Source organism: Gigantopelta aegis, chromosome 8 (assembly GCF_016097555.1).
Source record: "Gigantopelta aegis isolate Gae_Host chromosome 8, Gae_host_genome, whole genome shotgun sequence".
In the NCBI taxonomy this organism is placed as follows: domain Eukaryota; kingdom Metazoa; phylum Mollusca; class Gastropoda; order Neomphalida; family Peltospiridae; genus Gigantopelta; species Gigantopelta aegis.
The window spans coordinates 53,668,249-53,684,698 of record NC_054706.1 but is presented as its reverse complement, the minus strand read 5'-3'; the positions used below and the strand labels follow the sequence as shown (position 1 = coordinate 53,684,698).

General features: G+C 36.1%; 1 protein-coding gene across 2 annotated transcripts in view; it reads left to right on the top strand.

Moving 5' to 3' along the window:
• Positions 1 to 16,450, top strand: part of LOC121379359 (pro-neuregulin-2, membrane-bound isoform-like) — a 161,339-nt gene that overhangs the window by 59,415 nt on the left and 85,474 nt on the right. The gene's annotated exons all lie outside the window — the stretch shown is intronic.

Genomic DNA, 16,450 nt, shown 5'->3' with positions numbered 1-16,450 from the left:
AAAATGTTTATGAATAACATAGGATGATACATTGGTTTTGCATGTTACTTCATTGTACAAATGCATTTCATGTAACTCTTGCAATGTTAGTTACATTACAAGTAACTTTTTAAAGCAATCTGTTGAGACATTTGCTATACAGTTATGCAGTGAAAGTCTTCAAAAGCAGACACCCATGGGACTATGTAAAAAGTCCAGTTTTAAGGTTTGTTTTGTTTAATGACACCACTAGAGCACTGATTAATTAATCATCGGTTATTGGATGTCAAACATTTGGTAATTATGACTCAGAGTCATCAGAGGAAACCCACTACATTTTTCAATTAGCAGCAAGGGATCTTTTATATGCACTTTCCCACAGACAGGAAAGCACATACCACAGCCTTTGACCAGTTGTGGTGTACTGGTTGGAACGAGAAAAAACATAATCAGCTGAATAGATACACCGAGGTGGTTTGATCCTGCAACACAAGCATCTCAAGCGAACACTCAACCGACTGAGCTAAATCCCACCTCAGTTTTAAGGGGTATCCATTTTAGAGAGATTATGGGTTGGGGGAACCCATCCTTTTTTGAGGGAATTCCGGTTTACAGAGGGTTTACAGAGGGTCCACTTTTGAGGGGTTTTACTTTAAATTTTAAAGAAAATTAACAGTGATCAATTAACATTACAGTATTCTTGCTGGATGAAAAGTAAAGGAGGTCGCCACACCCTTCAACCGCCCCCCTCCACAACCCAATAAACGAAAAGCAAAAAAACCCTAAAACAGAAACAACAACAAAAAAAGGGGGGGGGGGGAGAGTTTGGTTACCATATTATTGTGTTTTGGTAGAGTTTGTGAAAAGACATACTCCTTATTTTGCCAACAAAAAAGTGCAAAAAGGTTTATAAATATGAAATACAAGCAAACTCATCTTTTAATTGAACTGAAGATGCCATTCATAGGCATTTCCGGTTTTGCTGAACCATCAAAGTTTTAATATTATTTTTTTTAATAAAGATTTCAAGATATATGAAAAACAATTAAGATGTTTGTAAAGTGATCCTCTAATGTTGGATACATTTTTTGTTATTTCAATCTTCATCGAATGAATCGATCGCTGTGATAAAATATCGCCAGCTGATAAAAAATAGTTTAGTTTTTAAAGGCGGTGTATATATTATTTGGCACTCAAGATAAATGATTTTAATGATAAACACTACCACTTCCGTTGTTTTTATAAGCGTTCATATCCCCTCAAAATGAAAAGTTTACAATATTTTATAAAGAACTGCTGAATACTGGTAAACAGAATGACAGAAATGACAGAAAATAAAAATCATCAGTTACAACCAATTATATCTGCAACTGAGGACAAAGTATCAGATGATAGTGGAAACAAAAGACAGAATGACCGTTCTGATCACGTGACAAATTTGGCACCAAATAAGAGTTTTTTTCAATTGGAGATTGCCGAATCCGTAAAAAAATAAAAATGTTTTCATTGCACAAATAAAATATAACTTTTATTGTCTATTAAACATACAAATGGATACAGGTATGGGACAAAACAGAGGCTGTTAAAAATACTGCTTTAATTATGTTACGGTAACTGTCGTAAATGTTTCGTCAGTTGCTTTTTCATACACAACGTGGCTTGTTTCCTTTGATGTTCAGTGTGCAGACTGATCATTGTTTGTTTTTTCGTGTGGAAAAAAGTGCATTTGGAAATAGCGGAGATAGGTGCTGGTTAAAATATAGCAGGGTGCTGGAAAATAAAGAGGGGCGCACAAAAATAAAGGAGGGCAGAGAACGTGAAAGGAGGGCGGCAAAATGGAAAAGCGGGGCGGGCCACCCCACTTAAATGGAGCAGCGAGAACACTGCATTATACAACTATTTATACAACTATTTTGATTTAATGTTAAAAACTTCACTTAAGTCACTATTCATGTTCTTCTTCCAAATTTAATTTCTTAATTACTATGCAACCATTCTTGCATTAATGTAGTGTTGCAAATTCCAGTTATCTCTTTGTCCGACCATACTCATTTGCTAAGCAACTGTTCTTATTTGGAGATTACCCATTTAAAGTTATCGGTGATACTATTTTTACAATTTTTTACAAATAACTCTTGGTTCGACTGGTAAAAGAGCGAATTGCATCTCAGTTACCCTTTCATCAGTGTCTCTTTAAAGACTAATATTTCATTCAAATGGAGCAGATCTCTACTTCATGAGACACGTTCATTCCTTTAATTCCAATAATCAATATAAACACAGAAGCTACCTCTAAATTGTGTGTCTTTAATTGTAGACATGTTTAGTGGTGCTTTATAATTTGTAGATTTTTTTAAGACTCTTAATCGATGCCTTTGAACTAATTGCTGTCTGGCTTCTTTCTTTTTTTTGAACTTCAGGTTTGTGGGGCATTTTTTTTCTTCTAAATAAGACCTGGGGCCTAATTCACAAAACTCTCGCAACTTTGCGATCTCGCAGTGCAATGCTAAAAGACTTACAAAGAGGATGCTTTGTTATCTAACAGAGCCTAAGAGACCTTTGTGAATTAGGCCCCAGGAATTGAAACAGGAAGAAAATGTTTTATTTAACGATGCACTCAACACATTTTATTTATGGTTATATGGTGCCGGACATGTGGTTAAGGACCACACAGATATTGAGAAAGAAAACCGGTGTCGCCACGTCATGGGCTACTCTTTTTCGATTAGCAGCAAGGGATCTTTTACATGCATCATCCCACAGACAGGATAACACATACCATGGCCTTTGATATACCAGTCGTGGTGCACTGGATAGTGCGAGAAATAGCCCAATGAGCCCACCGACAGGGATCAATCCCAGACCGACCGTGCCTCAAGCGAATGCTTTACCACTGGGTTACGTCCCACCCCTGCAATGCTAAAAGACTTGCAAAGAGCCTAAGATACCTTTGTGAATTAGGCCCCAGGAATTAAACAGAGCAGAGCATAGCCATGTGGCCTACATATCTTTTCTGAAACACTGTTAGGTGTAGATCCCAAGGGATGCTAGGGGTTCAACCTGTCCGAACCTTTGAGGTGAAAAAGAATGGGTTTCTAAGCATGAGCTTTGCTTTGATATGCAATAGCCAGTGTATTTTGTTCTTGTTGCAGGGTCGTTAAACATTCATTCATTCTTTCTTTCTTTCTTTCTTTCTTTCTTTCTTTTTTTTTTCTTTCTTTCTTTCTTTCTTCTTTCTTTCATTTAGAATCACAACATTTTCTTCTTTAAAAAACTCATAAACAATAAACTTCCTTTGCATACCTGATTAACCTTTGTGATAAGTACATGTATTAATTAATAGTAATTACAATTTGTAAAGAATATTTTATTAAAAGATGCACTCAACACATTTTAATTACGGTTATATGACACTGGACATATTGTTAAGGACCACACAATAGTCTGCTCCTTCCAATTAGCAGCAAGGGATCATTTATATGCAGCATTCCACAGACAGGATAGTATATACCACAGCCTTTGCTACACCTGTTGGAAGAAATGATAAATTCATAAATACAAAATTATTTTGGACAAAAATCAATATTGAGATATTAAAAAACATTGCGATGTTCAGAAGTGTATTGGTTATAGAGATATTATTATTTTAAGAAACGAAATGTAAGTAAACAGTGATTTTAATAATATAAAAATATTTTATTTGCACAAAACCTTTTAAAATGGCTACAGACTCAGGATATAGGACTTCCCTTTAATGCAGGACAAAAGATACAGGTGAGAATACCGGTAATATTTAGTTTTATCTTCATTACGCAATTACACCTACTCAGACCTGTGGCCTGTCTGTTAACCTACTTTTTATAAATGACCTAAAATAGTTCCAGTCATAACATAATAACGATGCTGCTAATTTCTCTCATTTTCGTCATAATTCTCATGATCGTTATTTGTCTGCCTGAAATGGTTTCCATTCAGTGACGGGAACATTGTGGCAGTGAGCTGTAAATGTAATGATTTTGTTTGCCGCCCCAGTGACCACTCTGATGACCTGTTTGTTAGTGATTGCTCGTAATAGCCAGTGGGGTAGATGTAGTAATGAACTGATAGCCAGTGTCATACGTGTGTTTACTTACTGGGGTAGATATACAGTATTGAACTGATAGCCAGTGTCACACGTGTGTTTACTCACTGGGGTAGATGTAGTAATGAACTGATATCCTGTGTCGTACATGTGTTTACTCACTGGGGTAAATGTAGTAATGAACTGATAGCCTGTGTCGTATATACATGTGTTTACTCACTGGGGTAAATGTAGTAATGAACTGATAGCCTGTGTCATACATGTGTTTACTCACTGGGGTAGATGTAGTAATGAACTGATAGCCTGTGTCATACATGTGTTTACTCTCTGGGGTAGATGTAGTAATGAACTGATAGCCTGTATCATACATGTGTTTACTCACTGGGGTAGATGTAGTAATGAACTGATAGCCAGTGTCACACGTGTGTTTACTCACTGGGGTAGATGTACAGTAATGAATTGATAGCCTGTGTCATACATGTGTTTACTCACTGGGGTAGATGTAGTAATGAACTGATAGCCTGTGTCATACATATGTTTACTCACTGGGGTAGATGTAGTAATGAACTGATAGCCTGTGTCATACGTGTGTTGACTCACTGGGGTAGATGTAGTAATGAACTGATAGCCTGTGTCATACGTGTGTTTACTCACTGGGGTAGATGTAGTAATGAACTGATAGCCAATGTTATATGTGTGTTTACTCACACACACACACATGCACACAGACATGCAGGGATGGGAGTACTTGTACCCTCCCACTTGAGGATGAAAATGTATTGGTTTTTTTGTCGAACTCAAGATAAAAATATGACTTGTGACCCCCCACTAGAGGCTGTGACCACAGGCATACAGGAGGGGGTGCCTGTGCCCTCTGACTCAAGGATGAAAATGTATTGGTTTTTTGTCAAACTCAATATAAATAAAGATAAAAATATGACTTGTGACCCACACCCCCCACTAGAGGCTATGACCCTGTCACTAGCGATTGTGGCCTCCATCTCCTACAGGCCTATCACACTCACACCTATAATACACACATGCTTTAAACTATTATGACGTTATTTAAACACTTGAATTGTAAATGAGGAAACCCACTGCCACTATATGTGACTGTCTTTGAGAAAACTATTCCAAAGTCATCAATAGGAATTCATGTCTAATGTCATTTTAAGTAATTAACACAAATAGTTCGTTTCAGGTGTGAAATATTTTTAAATAGTCAAAAGTTAATTTTTCTTGGTGTACTTAGGCAGGAATGTTTTTAATAGATGGTGAGTACTTGCACTGAATTTAATCTCACTCGATAGTAGAAAACATAAATACCTGTATATATATACACATTTTAGACCTTCATCAATGAATTTAAATTCCCCAAATGCTTGCAGTATAAAACATGAGTGGAGTTTGACATATTTCATGGAATTAAGAGCTTAAACCATGCAAGATAAAACGTTCACTTGCAACAAGAATTGCAAATTTCAGTTGATCCTTCCTCAGACCAAGTTTGAAATCTGATTTACAGTTGAACTGTCAATGAGAAATCTGCCTTCAGTGCAGGATCTAATTTTATGGACATTAACTGCGCTTTTAGTCCCACGCCAACCAACTGAGTCTTGGGGTAAGAATTTTAAGGGCCAATTTCTCGTTGAAGATTCAGTGGTGATTCACAGTTCAAACTTAGTTTGAGATGAGTTCTTTTGAAATTGGCTGCATTTCTCACTGCAGATCCAATTTTGATCTTGACTTAAAATGAAACTAAATGTATTTGCTCTTATACTAATAGTTTAAGCTTTTGATGTAAAGATATTTTGCACAGCCCATTGCAAGGTCACCACAAAAAATTATACTTGAATAAATGGATGAATGGATGGATGGATGGAAGAGTGGGTAACAAATGAATGACTGCATAGTTAAATGAATGGATGAATGAATGAATGAATAAATGGATGAACAAATGGATGAACGAATGAATGAATGAATGAATGAACAAATGAACAAATGAACAAATGAATGAATAAATGAATGAATATTTAATGACACTTCAGCATGCCCCAAAACTGGCTCCAGGCTGCCAAACTAATGATACATTTTATGAAGATTATGTGGTAAAGAAAGGAAATGTTTTATTTAATGACACACTCAACACATTTTATTTATAGTTATATGGCATCAAACATATGGTTAAGAACCACACAGATAATATGATAGGAAACTCGCTGTTGCCATTTCATGGGCTACTCTTTTCAATTAGCAGCAAGGGATCTTTTATATGCACATTATTATTGTGACATTTGATATATCAGTCGAGGTGTACTGGCTGGAGCGAGAAATAGTCCAATGAGCTCACCAATGGGGATTGATTCCAGACTGACTGCGCATCAAACGAACACTGTACCACTGGGCTACGTCCTGCCCCCAATTATGTGGTAAAGGTATTAACATTATGCAGAAGTCTATGCTAATTAAAATAGCTTAATGGTAGCTTATTGCTTTATATGGCGAGTTATGGTCTGGTTCCACTTGAGTGTTTTATACCGCATTTCCATGCCACATAAAACACAGTGGCAAAATGCTTCGTTTGCTATATCGGAGTTAAATGATAAGGTTTCCACTACAGCTTGACATTAAAATAACATGCCCTGCCACTGCAGCAAAAATGCATTCGGATGCATTTCATTCTTTTTTGTTCATGGATAAAGTAAGATGACTGATAGACAGAAAGCGCTATCTGCCTGCATTTATTGCAAAAATTTAAACTTTTGACTGGAATGCTGAAGGCTATGTTTGCTGCGCATTTAACAGTATGTAAAATGTAAAAATGTAACAATTGCCTTGTTGGTCCCATGCTCTAACCCTGGTTTTTCCCCCATCCCAGCCAGTACCCCACAATTGGTATATCGAAGCCTGTGTTTGTGGAAATGTGTATATGGAAGATCTATTATTGAAACAACTTGTTATTGTTCTTTGTTATTATATATGCCATTTAGTTTTATCTACATCAATTAACTGGTGGTGCACTTATGCAATTCCACTTGACTAAATTAATTTTGACGCAGAATGGCCCCAGATTAAACAGTGTGTTGAGGCAAAATTACATATGCATTCCTAGGGGCTTTTCATTACATTTAGAAACCGTAATCACAACTGAAAATTATCCTCTAGTGATTTATGTCATTTTCATTTTAACTTAATTTTTATACTTTTATCTTTGACTTTCTGAGCTGTTTATCCAGGACAGTGAGTTAATTTTAAATGTTACTGAGAGAATAAATGAATGGATGTTTAACGACACCCCAGCACAAAAATAGAGATTGGTTATTGGATGTCAAACAAGGTAAATACTGACAGAGAAGTCAGTGGAATGCTCTTATAAAAACTTACTCTGGATGGAAGCCAGTACCAGGATTTGAACCCATTGCTTACCACCCTTAATTTTCTGGCTTAACTACTATACCACTGAGGTTGGTTATTCCACTAAGATGAGGCATACAAACTTACTCTGAATGGAAGCCAGTACCGGGATTTGAACCCAGTGCTTCCTACACTTAAGTTTTCTGGCTTAACAACTATACCACTGAGGTTGGTTATTCCAATAAGATGAGGCATACAAACTTACTGTGGATGAAAGCCAGTACTGGGATTTGAACCCATTACTTACTACCCTTAAATTTACTGGCTTAACCACTATACATGTACCACTGAGGCTGGTTATTCCAGTAAGATGATTTTTATGCATCTTTGAAAAGAAATTAAAGAGAATTGGGGTTACGGAGTGAGTCACAGTGATTTTTGTAAATTAGTTGCCCGAATGTTATTACCGACAGCCTTAATCACATAATACATGTACACACCCTGCAGATCGTGCAGACGGCAGATCCGCTGTCAAATATTGACAGAAATTTGTAGCTTAAATACGAATAATGTGTATTCCACAATCAAACAAAATGTATTGAACTGATCATCAAAATTGACTCATAATTGGGAAGCTTGATTTGCAGTCAGGGAATCATTGCTTGTGCCATATTGGATGTTCTGTCATGTTCTTTGACCAGCCTGTGTGTGCCAGTGGTTCACAATGCAATATTCATGGAAGTATTCAGCGAGAAAATGAAAGGCATGTTCGACAATATACCCTGGCTGTTTGTATATATTGACAGTGGTATTTAGGTACTTGTTATTCATGTTCATACATGTATCTGATCTGATTGCAATTGAAGAGAAGTAATCATGCAATTTTGCAGACACGGTAACTTATGTAATCTGAATGACAAAACCAGTAAACATATTCAAAATCATATTTCTAAACGAGTAAGAGTCCAAAGGAAACTTTGACTATACTAATGAACATTTGTGCTTCATTTATTTAACTACAACTCCCTGGAGAATACATTTTTCCCTTCTTCATTTGTATGACTATCACTCTCAAGGTTTTAGTTATTTTAGTCTCCAACACTTAGCTCAATGACCTTTTTTTTAAACAACTAAATAGTAAATTCATTAATTGTATGAACAACTGTGAATATAATTATAATGTACTTTAGTGATGACAATAAAGTTGTAAGTGAGAAGTCATTCCCCCCCCCCCCCTTTTTCCTATCTAGGATGCAAAGGTGTGTCTGTACTTGCACCCATGACAGGCATGCACTACAGCAGCTTGCTCTGAACATGAACATTAAACTCTTTCCTTGTCCTTGACTTTTTTGTCTACAGAGTAAAGCAAGAATTCTGCAGCTATCACATACATTTCTAGCTCTCCAGTTGGAGCGGGATTTAGCTCAGTCGGTTGAGTGCTCGCTTGAGGTGCTTGTGTTGCAAGATCGAACAACTTCGGTGGATCCATTCAACTGATTTAAAAAAAAAAATATTGTTTCAATCAGTGCACCACAACTGGTCAAAGGCCGTGGCATGTGCTTTCCTGTCTATAGGAAAGTGCATATAAAAGATCCCTTCTGCATTAGGAAACTTGTGGCGGGTTTCCTCTGATGACTACATGTCAGAATTACCAAGTGTTTGACATCCCATAGCCGATGATTAATTAATCAGTGTGCTCTAGTGGTGTCGTTAAACAAAACAAACTACTTCTTCTCTCCAGTTATAAGCAAGGAGTCTTTTTATTTGTAGCTTTCAGGATAGCACATGCCACATCCTTTGATAAATCAGTGGTAGGACACTGGTTGACATTGAACATATAACCCAGTGAATCCACCAACGGGAATAGATCCTATGACCCATTGCACCTCAAGCTAGCACTCTACCTCTTAAACTGTATCTGTCTCTGCACTTATTGCAGTGAATCCACTGAGGGGTTTTATCCTGTGACCTATCACACACCAGACAGAAACGCTCTCCTATGAAGTTAAACTGTGCTCCATATTCAGTGAGAGTCAAGTCTTTGTCCTTTTAAGATGGTCTTGTAATCCTGCCGTGATCCTACTAAAAACAATCCATTCCAATCATTGTAAACTTGATATACATCAATATATATGGAGACCAAGATGTACACTGGTCAAATAAATAGGTCATCTAAGAGCAGGGTACATACACTGATATCAATTGGGGATTAAGAAAATTGAACAGTCAGTGGCCATTTTATCTCTTACTTATTTCAAACCAAGATTTGTATCAAGCCATGACTTATCCCCTGGCCAGATTTATCTTGCAGTTAATTCACATATTCAGATGTCTAGCTATTCAAAGATATCCAGATGCATGGTTTAAGTTAGTTTTTCAGCTAAAAAAAATGACATGAATTGACATTTTTAGCATGTAAATTATCAGTCTGTCTGGTTGAACATGTAGAATCCTGTGTTTACATGTAGATTGTGTGGGGTTTTATTATTTATTTTTATTTCATTTCTTTTCTTTGATAGTGATTATAATCTTTTAAAAATAAAATGTCCTATCTTACCTAATAATAGCTCCAGTCTTTCAAATGCACATTGTTTGGTTTCAAACTGGCAGACAAAAATATATTTATGCTATCATTCATTCAGTGCTTGTTTTTGTGGGGGTTTTTTTTGTTGTGTGTTTGTGTTTGTTTTTGTTGTGTGTTTGTGTTTGTTTTTTGTTGTTTTGTTTTGATTTTGTTTTGTAGTTTTTTTTAAAGGGGCAGGATGTAGTGTAGTGGGTTGTAAGATTTTCTTCTTGTCCCAGCCAGTGTCTTATGATGTGCATGAAGAAAAAAAAAAGATTTTTTTTTTTTTTTAAACGACACCTCAACACACTTTTAACTACAGCTATTTGGTATCTAACATTTGGTTATTTAGAGACTCGATGGAAAGAAAGAAAAATGAAACCTACTGGTGCCACATAGGTTACTCCTACTGATAAATCAGCAAGTGATCTTTTATATATACTTTCCCACAAACAGGACTGTACATACCATGACCTTTGCTGTCATAATAGCTGGGATGGAAACAGCATCTGTAGAAGGTGATGACCCATAGCACCTCAGGGGAGCACTCTTCCACTGATCTTCATATTTTCCCCACTGTACATGTACATCAAAAGCCATGGTATGTGCTATCCTAGCTTTCTGTAAAAATGTATATTTAAAAGATCCATTGCTGCTTTTTAATAGAAGTGTTATGTGTTATCAGTGAGATTTGTCTTATTCTTTAGATATCAACTATTTTATTTTATACACCAAATAGTCTTGTAGTTTAAAATGGACTGATGTGTCATTAAATAAATGTTCTGATCCTTGATTCATTTATCTGTTCAAGTGACAGACCCTAGTGTTTAAACACTAAGGCATATTTTTCATTCTTGCAGCTGGTTTTGATAACTGAAATCATACATTACTTAGATTTTATTTTTTAGATTGTCCATTTCCGTACAATTGCAATGTTTCTGATCATCCTGGTATTTCTAATATCACAAAATGTATTTTTCATATTTTAAAACATGCACATGCGTCTGAGAAATAACTGTTATTGAGTTGAGTTTTGGTCTATTTTTAAGGGTATTTCACCGTTTCAGCATCACAGACTCTTGTTTCACACTGTAATAACTTTATCCAGATGTGTTACAGGTTTGTAGATTAACTAAACATAGTGTTCATTTTTACAGGTTGAAACTAGGGTCTGCGGCTTTAAAAAGATATGCCGTATTTGTAAACCATCATGGTTTATTGAAGCCATTGTAATCTGTAATGTAACAATTGCAGAACCCCACAGTTGAAATCCGAAAAAACTTCATACTCCCTGAGCACTGATGTTTTTGTGTGTTGTTGTTGTCACATGCCCTTTGGGATATAGATTTAATTTCACTGACAAAAGTTTCTAAATGTCAGTTGATTATTAAATGAATTTGTTTATTGATTTCCATGACAAAAATATCTGAAACTGATACTTAAATTCTCACTATACGTTTCTGGTTTATAGTGTTGAGTTGTTGAAGTTCTGTCAGTGACTTATGTGGACTTGGATGTTTTTGGAGGATTGGTTTCAGCCCTCTACGTTAACTTATCCATCTGGGAGCCAGATGGGTTCTACTTGTATTTTTATATAGATACTATGAAATGTTTTAGTTGCCAAATAAAAAACATGGTTGCATATGCAACAAAATCAGTTGCAATGTAGAGGGCTGGGTTAATATTTACTGAAGAGTTTTCAAGACCCACATTATTTCTGTTTGATATATAAAGCATTTAAAGCTACTATAAATATAAGGGCAACCAGAAACATAATAGCTAGCTTTGCAATCATTTATAATTTAAACAAGAATGAATTAATGAGTCAACAACACCTCAGGACGAAACAAAAAACTATTGGGTGTCAAACAATGGTAAATGTATAAAATGTAAGCATGAATATTAATGTGTAATTTAAAAGTTAAAAAAACATCTGTAATGGCTAAACCTATTTGCGTCCATTGCCATGAATATACTGGGTGACAAAAGATATGTCACATATTAACTAACATCACCTTGCATCACCATCATATTCAGCAGGCATTTTTTGCCATTCTCTGATAGACTTGAATGTGATTTCTGCCATATGATTTGATTTCTAGATAAAGATCTCTTCTCTTTAGTACTTTGGCATTTGGCATATAATGTTTATTTTGTCATCCAGTATAACTAGAGTCAGTTTCTTTATTGTCCATGCCTTTACTGTTCTTATTGACATATATGAACTTTGATATGCCAGTCGTGGTATACTGGCTGGAATGAGAAATAGCCCAATGGGCTCACCGATGGGGATCGATCATAGACCAACTGTTCATCACGCGAGTGTTTTAGTGCTTGGCTACATCCCGACCCAACTTAGCCAAATGTACACACTTGGAAGTTTACCAAAAATATATAAATCCAGATGTAATATATAGATCTTATTTTCTGAAACTGAAATCCTCTCATGCCCAGAAGACTTCGCCAAGTGGGGATAACTCTCCTCTTATTATCACAGTAATTTGACCAATACAGCTAATCAAGTGTTTGTAGAGTTTGCAAAAACCAAGAACTGTTCAGTGCAAGCAGAAGACATTATTTAATTAATATCTCTTGACAGAAATTTGCATTTCTATATTTGACTTGGCATAGTGATCAATTTCTTCAAGTAAATACCTACAAATGGTGTCTTGTGGGAAGGCACATGGTAACTTTGAAATGTGTCAGATGTAGATAATTGTAAAAAAAAGCTATTTAAGTGAAATATGTTTTATCCTACGATCACTGTTTGTGTTAACTTATTGCACCAGGTTTGCACCAGGTTTTTACTCTATCTGCATGGTATGACTGCTAGTGTGTACCTATATTGTATACCTCATCTAATTAACAGGGTACATAACAGCTACTTGTATACCAGCTGGTCTCAGAAGCTGAAATCTTTCTCGAAATAGGTGTTGAACAAGCAGTTATGTGTGAATGATATTTTAAATCAATCTTGGTATGCATGCACCCTTTTTTCAAAATTAAAGGGACAGACTATAGTTTCAGTGCTTAAAAATTAACACTAAGTTTAGTTAATCTACAAATCTGTAAGACATTTGGATACAGTTACAATTGAGTGAAACACGAGTCTGTGACTTTGAAATTGTGAAATGTCATCTAAAAATAGACTAAAACTTGATTCCATAACTGTTACTTCTCAAACGCATGTGTGTTTTTAAAAATATGAGAAATGCATTTTGTGATATTAAAAACACCTGGATGGCCAAAAACACTTCGAATGTACGGAAATGGATAATCTAAACCATAAAATGTAAGTAAAGTATGATTTCAGTTATCAGAAACAGCTATAATAGTCAAAAGTATGCCTTAGTGTTTGAAAACTAGGGTATGTCCCTTTAACTCTGTATATACTAAAGTGCATTCACAAACGGTTGAGAATGTGTTCCCGTCACACCACCAGGCGGGATAGTGTGGGATTTAAGAATGGGATCACATTCCTGAACATGTTCCTGCCTCTTGGAAACACTTAGGAACACTTTCCTTGTACCAAAGTTAAAGTTTGTTTTGCTTAACGACACCACTAGAGCACATTGATTTGTTAATGATCGGTTATTGGATGTCAAACATTGGGTAATTTTGACATAGTCTTAGAGAGGAAACCTGCTATATTGTTCCATTAGTAGCAAGTTTTTTTTTTTTTTTTATATGCACCATCCCACAGACAGGATAGCACATACCACAGCCTTTGATATACCAGTCGTGGTGCACTGCCTTGGATGTGAAATAGCCCAGTTGGCCCACCGATGGGTATCGATCCCAAACTGACCGTGTATCAAGCAAGTGCTTTACCATTGGCTACGTCCCACACTCACCAGAACAGAGTTTTGAATACACCGTAAAGTGCTACCACAAATAATAAAATATGTGTAAGACTGAAAACCTGACAACCAGATGAAAGCAAATCAACAAATTAAGGGACATTATGTGTAAAAATAAATTTAACAACCAATATTATATATCTGAATTACAAAAATGTATTCTGTGATCAAAATCATATCTCTGTACAAAGAAAGAAAGAAAGAAATGTTTTATTTAACGACACACTCAACACATTTTATTTACAGTTATATGGCGTCAGACATATGGTTAAGGACCACACAGATTTTGAGAGGAAACCTGCTGTCGCCACTACATGGGCTACTCTATCTGATTAGCAGCAAGGGATCTTTTATTTGTGCTTCCCACAGGCAGGATAGCACAAACCATGGCCTTTGTTGAACCATTTATGGATCACTGGTCGGTGCAAGTGGTTTACACCTACCCATTGAGCCTTGCGGAGCACTCACTCAGGGTTTGGAGTCGGTAAAAATCCCATGCCTTGACTGAGATCCGAACCCAGTAACTACCAGCCTGTAGACCGATGGCCTAACCACGACACCATCGAGGCTGGTTTGGTGAAAGAAATGAATGAAATGAAAGAAATGCACTTAACAACTAAATGCAGTAATCATGACTGGTGCCATTGGTAGGGCAGGCGATTTTCAGGTTGTTTTTGCAAATACCTGGTATCAACTCTATTTTCAATGATTTCATTGTGTAGACCACTCTGAAAGACCCACATTTATGGAAAACACAATAAAACATTAATATTACATACCTTCCAAAACCAATCTTCAAAAAAAGAAAAAACAGAAGAAAAAAGAATGTTTAGGTCAGAATATGAAAACAGTGATTGGAGCTGTAGTAAATTAACTATTACTGCACGGATTTATCAAGACAAAACAAAAACCCCAGATTCATGAGTGCATCCAATCAAAAGTTGTTGAAATAATCCTTTTGACTCTGCATTGCGTAGAGATACGGTCTTGACTTTAAACAATAGCTGTTCTGTTCTTTTGATTCGTATTTCTAAGGATAGCACCCTTTGTACTTACTGGTTCATCTAAATAGTTATTAATAGTATATAATTGGAATATGAGTCTTAACACAATTGGAACACGAGTCTAATACAATTGAAACTTGAGTCTTAACACTAAGGAATCCAATACAATTACACCAGTTGTAGCCGACACTGGCTTACAATTGCTATATCATACTATCTCTATCAATAAAGAAATGGACTATAAATACATGAATAGGTTTGGATAATGGACTTGTAGATTTTGCTTAAAAAGATGACTTGAGTTATGCCATCAATCATGTGCTGTGTTCAGTTACTATATGTTTTTTGTGCTGGAAGCTAAAAGCTATCAATATTCAATACTAAAATTGTCAGTCCTTGTTAAAAGACGATCAGGATGGAAAACCTAAAACAGAGCTATCAGTTTTGTTGTTCTTATACTGTACTTCGTAACCTTGGTGAAATCAGATTGTCAGAAAAAAATCCTAATTGATGTACTTATAGCATGCTGGTTATAAACACATACACATAGTTTTTACGATAACATCGATCATATTTGATAACTTGATGTTAATGGACATTGACTGTGGAAAAACATGCAAGTATAATTTTAGTTCTGTAAACAGAGAGTGGCTTTGCCTAAATGACATGAAATGAAACTTATGAGGCTGTATTAACAAGACAAATATAGATTTGAAAACTATATATCATCAAGCTGTATTCATTATGTCAGAAATACTGGGAAAGAAAGTAGTCATCTAAAAAAATGTTTAGTACGAAATCTGATAATGTCAGTAAAACATTTATTTGGTGGGTTTTTTAGTTAACAGGGGCAGGACAAAGCACTTGCCTGATACGCGATCAGTCTAGGATCGATCCCTGTCAGTGGGCCCATTGGGCTAATTCTTGTTCTAGCCAGTTTCACAACTGGTGTAGCAAAAGCTGTGGTATGTACCACCCTGCCATTAGGATGGTGCATATAAAAGATCACTTGCTGCTAATCAAAAAGAGTAGTCCATGGAGTGGCAGAAGCAGGTTTCATCTTTTTTTAATGTTCTGTAACCATGGCTTGCTTGAACTTAACCCATTAGGCTATTTCGTGTTCCAGCCAGTGCACCACGACTGGTATATAAGAGGCTGTGGTATGTGCTATCCTGTCTGTGGGATGATGCATATAAAAGATCCCTTGCTACTGATGGACAAAATGTAGTGGGGTTTCCTCACTAAGACTAAATGTCAAAATTACCAAATGTTTGACAGTCAATAGCTGATAAATCATGTGCTCTAGTGGTGTCATTAAAAAAAAAACCTGATCTAGCCAGTTCCACAACTGGTGTAGCAAAGGCTGTGGTATGTACCATCCTGCCTATGGGATGGTGCATATAAAAGATCACTTGCTGCTACTCAAAAAGAGTAGTCCATGGAGTGACAGAGGCAGGTCTTGTGTGGTGTTTAACCATGGCTTGCTTGAACATTAACTGAAAATAAGCACAAAAATGAAGCAGGAAAGAACCCCCTACAAATAAAACCTCGACAGGCAAGAAAAACATTAGAAAGGCTTGCTTGAACATTAATTGAAAATAAGCACAAA